Source organism: Rousettus aegyptiacus, unplaced genomic scaffold (assembly GCF_014176215.1).
Source record: "Rousettus aegyptiacus isolate mRouAeg1 unplaced genomic scaffold, mRouAeg1.p scaffold_m13_p_1, whole genome shotgun sequence".
Taxonomy (NCBI): domain Eukaryota; kingdom Metazoa; phylum Chordata; class Mammalia; order Chiroptera; family Pteropodidae; genus Rousettus; species Rousettus aegyptiacus.
This window is the reverse complement of record NW_023416284.1, coordinates 72,983,961-72,992,800: the sequence shown is the minus strand read 5'-3', so window position 1 is coordinate 72,992,800 and position 8,840 is coordinate 72,983,961. Positions and strand designations below refer to the sequence as shown.

General features: G+C 40.0%; 1 pseudogene; it reads right to left on the bottom strand.

Moving 5' to 3' along the window:
- Window positions 1-6,219: 6,219 nt before the first annotated feature.
- LOC107497677 lies at window positions 6,220-7,541 on the bottom strand (annotated as a pseudogene).
- Between the last annotated feature and the right edge of the window lie 1,299 nt (window positions 7,542-8,840).

Below are 8,840 nucleotides of genomic sequence, written 5' to 3'. Positions count from 1 at the left end.
AGGTGAAGTCTGTTGCAAATTTTACACTTGTCCTTGGAGGTAACTTATTTTTTCCTCTTGAAAATGCTGAGATTTTTCATAAGCCCTAAGTTCTAAAATTTCCGCAGTTGTACATAAGTATAGCTGAATGTTATTTCGTTCAGATGGTTAGCATTAGCTAAGCTTTTTTAGTTTGAAGAGTAGTCTTTTTTATTTCCACATCAAAGCATTTTTCTTTATTATGTCTGATTATGTTCTCTCTTCCATTTTTTGTATAACTTTGTTTAGATAAACACTGAGCCTTTTGTTTCTGTTTTCACTGATTAATTTTTTTCTCTTATCCATATCGTTTTTTTCTTTTTATCTCCCCTTCTGGAAGATGTTCTTCATTTTATCAACCATGTCCCTAATTTGGTCTTTAAGTACATCCATTCCACTATTAGGCTCCTTCATTGAATTTTAAAAAAAGGGGGGGGTAATTATTTCAATATCCAATAATTCATTCTTATTTCTAATTTGTTCCCTTTGCCCCAATAGCAATCAGTACTTGTTTTAAGGATGTAATAACTTTTAAAATCTCTGTGAGGATAATTAGACGTTGTACAAGTTATCTTTTATTATTCTTTCTCTGTGTCCTCAAAGGCCACTCTGTCTTTATTGAAGTCTATATCTTGCCTCTTGTTGATTTTCCTTAAATGTCTGGTGATTCTTTGTTGACTATCCATATGTATGAAGAGCTATATTAATTAATATAGGTCAATTGAATGAATTTCACTAATGGGTATGTTTACTCATAAGGCCATTTTCTGAATGGGACAGCTAATTGTAGCTCTGTGGATGTATTTGCCCAGACAAGCTTCCATTTAGCCAGAAAGTTCAGAACCATCACGATTGCTGAAGGGGGAAGGGCTTTATCTGGGGATGGAATTCCACTTTGGAGTAGAGCTGGGATTTATATTTATTATGGAGGCTCTAAAGCCCTTCAAGGTAGACAATACCTCTGCCTCCACCCAAGCCCCTTCCGCTTCTCAGGAAGATTTTCTACTCTCTTCAGAAAGCAGTCTTTAATATTTCAGCTGAGAGTAAATAGCTGCTCTATATGTGGAATGGGGAGGGAGGGCCTAAGTGGCCCAGCTGTTGTGTGGTTTGTCTGTTCAGTGATTAACTCCCCTGATCTTTGCCCCAGGCCTCAAGCTGGAAGTCTCTCCTGGTGAGGAGGATCTTAGCTGAAGCTGAAGCCTTCTCATTTGCACGCTTTGACTTGCATATTACTCTGCTTTGGTATGTGATACAATCCCATCTGCCTTCTGACTCCCCAAAATTTATCTAAGTCATCCAATTTTCTGCTTTTTGTTTTTGGCATTCCGATAGACTTATTCATCCTTCATATATCTTTATCGACATTTCAATAGGATCTTGATAGAAAGGGTAGGTAAATGCATATACTTTGTCTGCCTTCTTGAACTAAAATTGTACTTATAGGCCTAAAAATATTTTATTTAATCAATAAAGCATTTTGATATTTCCCTAAAACAGAGAGAATATAATTATGTTAATTTTTCTTCTAATGAAAAATGACAGGTCAAAAAGTCAGAATTATCTTGTCCATTATCACCTTCCTAATGATTAGAGTAGCAAAGTTATTAAACATTCTTTCTTTGAGTCAGACAACCTAGGGTTGATTCTCAGGTACTCCACTTACTAAGTAACAATGTGCAATTGCTTAAACTCTCTGGGCCTCAGTTTTCTTATTGTAAATTAGGGATAATGATACCTTCCATGTAAGGGGTTATGAAGATTTGAGTACTTAGCATGGTGCCTGGTACTAATCTATTAATTGCAGCCAGCAGCAGCAACGGTTATAATCATAGCATTATCATCCCTGTCATGAGACATTCACCCTGTTTTTCTATCTCCTCTTAGATATTGTTGCTCTAATTAGTCAGAGTTATGAGACCTTTATGGGTTTGAATTTTGTTTGGATGACCTTCAATCCTGCTTCTGGTTTAATCTCCAGGTTGCAGGGAGTATTGTAAAGATAAGAGCGTAGAAATTAAATACAGGTGATGGAACAGCATGAACATAATAATAATGCCTTATGTTTTTATAGCAAAGGTTTTCCAGCATTTATCTCATTTATTCTTTCAAAACATTATGATGTATGTAGTTTAGGTATTTATTGGATATTTATTCAATACACTTTTTTTTTTTTTTTTTTTTTTTTTTTTTTTTTTTTAGCAAGTTACTTTTCTGTGCATCTTCTGTGGGGGACAGCAATAATTTTCCCAACTGACACAAGTTTTTCAAATGAGCCACTGAAAACAAATGTATTTCTTCGGACACTGGGGCCTTTGTTCTGAATGATATATATCCTTAGTTTTAGTAACTAAGACAGATGTGCTTTGGTAAGCATAGACTGAAAAACACTGTCTTACTCTAAGAGTTTAAACTTTTTGAACTTTTTTTGTTTAAATAGGGCAGGTGTACGTAGAACACTAATGAATAAAGTAGACAAAAGTGGGAGCCACCCTGGTTGAAGAGGGCTTAGGGACCTGAAGTTGCCTATTGGGCAACTCCCTTGCTTTCAGCAGCTGCCAGCATGGTGGCTGCGGGGCCACATCGCCATACCTCTAGAGCTCAGGGAACAGAGTCTGGAAACCATTGGCCTGACTTATTCCAAGCACGAGTATTCCAGTTGCTCTGAAAAAGCTACTATTTTAAGTGCCCTCTTTATGTACTCAGCCAATACCCTCAATAGTGTTAATCCTTCTAATAACCACGCCTGGAAGACATTTACCATCTCATTATTATAATAAGGAAACCAAAGTTCGAGGAGTTGAGTAATACAACATCTCACAGTTAAGAAACAGAGCATTTGGATTTTCACTCACGACTGGCTCCGGGTCTGTCTTTTTCCTGCCTCAAAAAGAATGAGAAATCTCTAAGCTCTTTTCTGGCAATAAAATTCTGTAAATTCAAGGCACTTTAAAAGAGAAGAGTATAAAACTAATCAAAACAATAATCACTGGGCCAGGTAGAGGAGGAACTCTAAGTACAAACAAAACAGAAAATTTGAGTGAAGTCAGGTTTCACCAGTCACTGGCTTTTTCTAAGTTTATTGTAGCAAAAAATGTCATGTTAGATGTTTCCCTCCCAAGTATTTTTGTTTGAGTTCATTTTTTTTCAATAGAAACACTCATTAATTACTCTCCAGCTCATGGCCATTGGGTCCTCTTTAGTTTAGTTTGTGGTTAATGACCTACTTTCAGAACTGCTTTGTCTGTTACTGAGTTTTCTGGACTCTCTCAAGGTGCAAGACACTGTACGAAGTGCCCAGAGGCATAATCCCTGCCCTTAAGACTCTCCTCATCAGGCCACAATGAGGGGGATTTGATGACCTGTAAAAGAACACACACTGTATACACCAGTGAGAAAAACACAGGTCATTACAGGAATGCAGAGGTGGGAGAGGTAACTGTACTCTGGTTCAGTGGAGAAAGGCTTTGTGGAGGGAGAGGAGCTTGAACTGAGCCTCTGGGACAGGAGGAGCTTTGAGTAAGAGAAGGAAGAGGTGAGGATAATTCCAAATGGGAAAACAGGCAAGCAGTAGACCACCTGGCTGGAGAAGAGGGCATGTGTCTGCTAGCACCTTTCCTTACTGGCAAGTGTGAAAGTACTTTCTGCTTACCCCATTTCACTAAGGGAATGTAGGCTCAGGAATAGTACTTCATTCCATATGAGCCGATCTTGAGTCTTTGGGGAAATAAAAAATTGTGTCTCACAAAAAGGGAGGAAAGGCTACTTCTATGTATTATGTTGTCCCTTGTGTCTGCACCTTGGGGCAGCAACTGTGTGGCTTAAAATCCTCCTGAAATAAAACTCCGGGGTTATATTAGTTTACCAGGACTGCCATAAAAATGTACCATAAACGGAGTGGATTAAACAACAGAAATTTATTTTCTCACAGTTCTGGAGACCAGAAGTCTAAAATCAACATGGTAGCATGGTCACACTCCCTCTAAAGCCTCTTGTGGAGAATCGTACCTCCTTCTTCCAGCTTATGGTGGCTTACTGGCAATCCTTGGCCTTCCTTCACTTGCAGCTACAACACTTCATTCTCTGCCTCCGTTGTCAAATGGTCATGTTTTCCATGTGCTTTTCAATTTACTTTTTTTTTAAGGATATCAGTCATAGTGGACTGAACTGCAATGATCCCCAATCTTTTCGGCACCAAGAACCAGTGCTCCTATGAGAATCTAATGCCTGATGATCTGAGGTGGATCCAAGGTGGCGATGCTAGTGCTGGAGAGTGGCTGCAAATGCAAATGAAGCTTCACTCACTCACCTCCTGTTGTGTGGCCTGGTTCCTAACAGGCCATGGACCAGAGCCAGTCAGTGGCCTGGGAGTTGGAGACCCCTGTGTTAGAGCTTCAACATATAAATTGGTGGGGGTGAGGGGAATTGATTTCAACCCATAGCAGCACTGGACACTGTTTAGCTTGGCTTTAATGGAACGATGATGCTGTTTATGTTATTAAAACCTGAAAATGTTTGGGCTTGGAGGAGAGCATCTTTCTACTATTTTCTGGACATCCTCTCTTCCCCTTTGAGAGGGTGGATATATCACCTGTTAGACAATAGGACTGTCTCAGTATTTGGCAGAAAGGGCCAACTCTCTTGCTGCTTATCAAAAAGCAAGAAGAATTCAGTTTCTTTGAGTTTGAAAGAAACTGATCCTTTGTTGGGGTGGGGGCTTTTCGTTATCCTGATAAATGACCTCCTCAGGTTATCTTAAGAGAAAATTGGTCTTCTTAGTGTCTCTCTATGTGTCCTTGGATCAGAGACGCTTTCAGTATCAAAATTTAGTTTGTTTCTCCTTTCTGTCTGCATAACTAACACTGTCCTTTAGAGACTTTTGGTGACTGGTCTGTTTCTTTTCCAGGAAGCTAAAGAAACTTTCACAAGCCGAAAGATGAGACAGAACCTGGAGAAACTGACTCTGTCTATTCAAATCATCCAAAGCAGTGGGACCTAGACTACAGCTCCTTGAAAAAAGTAGTGTCAAGTGGAACTAAAAGAATGCTTTCCTGACAAATCTCTTTGAAATTCTGGGGGTTGTGAGGAAATGAATGAAGCACAAAAGCTGGGAGAAGGTGAGGGAGGGAAAGGAGGAGGAGGAGTGGGACTCCGGGTGGCTAAGGGTACTTGTTTGGCAGTTCTCAAGCATGTCATTAATATGATGACCACAGAGCAAAGTAAAGACATATGTGGAGTCCAATTCCACATCATTTCAACCCCAAGAAGGGGCCCAGCCAAACAGGAAGAATCTGGAAAAGGGTACACAATATAATTTGTTGGAAAGAGAATGTTTGAAAGAGATTAGCTGCTACTTGGGTTTAGAGTAACAGACTTCTTCTAGCATATCCAATGACATAATTGGAAGCTAATTCAAGGTGAACTCTAAAGGCAAGTTACAAAACCAGCCCTGATGGAAAAGGTGTCTATAAAAAGACTCAGTGGGAGAACTATCCTGAACAACTGCAGGTATGTGTGTCCCTATCAAAAATCTCTGGCGAATAGAGAACCTCAGCTCACTTACAGCATATCATAAGAGCTTTCAGAATAATCAAGGAGGCTTTGGGGGAAGGTTGAATAATTGCTATGCAGAGACAAGCCGTGTGTCTCCTCACTTGGGCATTGAGGGGCTCAGGAATCTCGGTTCCCTATCCCCAACCAATTGGTATTTAGAATGCGGCAGGTCTTCATTGCTTGTCATATATAAAAAATCTGACTTCAATAAAAATAAAACAGAATGTACACAGAAAGACAACAGCAAGGAGACAAATCAGTAAAGAGTGGCATTTCACCTACAAACATAGATAACTATTGTCTTCATATTAAGACTGTATTAAGAATGAATAGCAAGGCAAATAGGACAAAATTAAAAGTCCAGAAAGAGACACAAGAATTTATGTAAGGTGTGATATAGGTGGTATTTCAAATATATGGGGAAAGTTGAACTTTTTTTTTTTAAAGACAGAAAATGCGTTATTCAGACTCGTCAGAGAAACAGACAGTTTGGGTCTGTAACAAAGCATCATGCTTTAAAGCGTAGGCCAGCAATTGTATATGAGAGTACGCAAATTAACTACATGCAAATTAACTCATCAGATCAGTTTTCAATCTTTAAAACAGAATAAGCTGTTCTGTAAGAGCAGCACCTTTGTGACATTTTATACTTTAGTATTCCTCTTTTCCTTCCTCACCCTCCCCTTCAACAAAATCATACCATCTTCCTCATAATCCTTCTCAAGGGCAGCCAAGTCCTCACGGTCCTCAGAAAACTCTCCTTCCTCTATGCCCTTACTCACATACCAGTGGACAAAGGCATAGATCAGGTCGAACTTGTGGTCCAGGTTAGCTCATGCCTCAGCAATAGCTGTGGTGTTGTCCAGCATCTACACAGCTCTGCTTTAGGTAGGTCTCCACCAAGAACCACAGTGGGAGACTGACAATGCCAACTTTGAAGCCAGTGGGGCACCAGTCCACAAACCGGATGGTATGCTTGGTCTTGATTGTGGCAATGACAGCATTGACATCTTTGGGAACCACACTGCCACGGTACAACAGGCAGCAAGCCATGTATTTACCATGTCAAGGATCACATTTCACCATCTGGTTGGCTGGCTCAAAGCATGCACTGGTGATCTCTGCTATGGAAAGCTATTCATGGTAGGCTTTCTCAAGAGAGATGAAGGGGGCATAGGTGGCCAGAGGGAAGCGGATGTGGGGCAAGGGTACCAGGTTGGTTTGGAATTCTGTCAGATCAACATTTAGGGCAAATCTGAGGGAAGTAGTGATGGAGGATATAATTTCACCTACCAACGTATTCAGGTTAGTATATGTTCAGTACTCAATATCAAGGTTTCTATGTCAGATGTTGTAGACAGCCTTGTCGAAGATACAATCAGAGTGCTCCAGGGTGGTGTGGGTAGTGAGGATGAAGTTGTAGGGCTCAATTGCATCTGTGGAAATCTGGAGGTCTGGGTCAATGGAGAACTCCATCTTGGACTTCTTGCCATAATCAACAGAGAGATGGTCCATTAGCAAGGAGGTGAAGCCAGAACTGATTCCCCCACCAAAGCTGTGGAAAACCAAGGCACCCTGAAGACCTGTGCACTAGGGGTTGGCCAGCTTCTGAATTTGCTCCAAGACAAGGTCAGTGACCTCCTTGCCAATGGAGTGGTGCCTGTGAGAAGAATTATTGGCAACATCTTCCTTGCTTATGTTGAGCCACTCAGGGTGGAAGACCTGGTGGTAGGTGCCAGTGCGAACTTCATCAGTACCATGGGTTTCAGGTCTACAACACTGCCTTTGGAACATACTTGTCAGTGCCTGTCTCACTAAAGAAGATGTTGAAGGAGTCGCCTCCCCCACAATGGTCTTATCATTTGCTTCTGGCCATGGGGCAGGATGCCATATTCTAGGCAGTAGAGCTCCCAGCAGGCATTGCTGATCTGGACACCAGCCTGGCCAATGTGGATGGAGATGCTCTCATGCATGGTTGCTGCTTTGCAGATGCCAAGCGGATGACTAAGAGGAAGAGAAAAGGTTGTTGCTTGAAAGTTGAACTTCTTAATAAAGGATGTTGGGACAATTGAAAAGCCATACACTACACAAAATACCAGCAAAAACTCCAAATAGGTTTGGTGGTCTCATCGGAAAAAAATGAACCCATTTATTTTTTCTGAGAAAACTTGCTTGGCTGAATTTCCGACCTAGGAGCTGGAAAGCCTTTCTGTGACTCGACATTCAGAAGAAATAAAGGAAAAGATTGACAAAAACATCTAAGTATAAATACAACCTTTTGAACGACAAAAGTCAAAAGACAGATAACAAACTGCCAGAAATATTTGCAACTTATTTAATAAGGGACTAAGCTTCCTAATAGTTAAAGCACTCTTAAAATAAGTAATCAACAACAACAAAAGAAAAACTGACAGAAAAATGTGCAAAATGCACAAACAGACAGTTCACAGGAAAAAAAAAAGGAAATGGCCTTTACATATATGAAAAAATCTTCAACTAGACTTATGAGACACTCAGATTAAAATTATACCGAGATATTTCTCCCCTATTGAACTGGTGAAAACTCCAAAAATTGAACAATACATTCTGTTGGCTACATTTGGAGCATCTGGCATTTCACATATTGCAGGTGGGAGTGCAAAATGGTACAGCTTCTGAGGAGAGGAACTTAACAACATGTGACAAAATCATATATGCATTTACTCTTTGACCCAGCTTCTTGGAAAACTCATAAAATACATCTTCACCAGTAGAAAACAAGTTTGCCCAAAGCCGTTAATTACAGAATTATCTGTAATAGCGAAGGACTGGAAATACAAATGTCCATCAGTGAGGACTTGGTTAATAAACCAGTAGTAAGGGACTAATACACTATGGGGTACTTGGAAGCTATATAAAAAGAATAAGGAAGAGTCTTATAGACACAACGTTCTCCAGGATACCTTGCTAAGCACAAAAAGGGCAACACAGTGATGTGCTATGCTATATTTGTATGCGAGATCAGAAGAAATTACTATAAATGTACATATATAAATATATTACTTATGCATTCAGGCATGTTCATATATATATACCCTCTGGTTCTTTTGTAAAAACACTACAAGGATATACCAGAGACTATGGTCACCTAATAACAGATGTGGGGAGGGGACTGGGGTATGGGGTCTAGAAATGGAAGTGAGATATCGCTTAGGAAGCCTTTATATTATTTTTGGATTTTGAACCATGAAAACATGTTATGCGGTGAAAAATAAAATTAAGCAAAAAAGAAA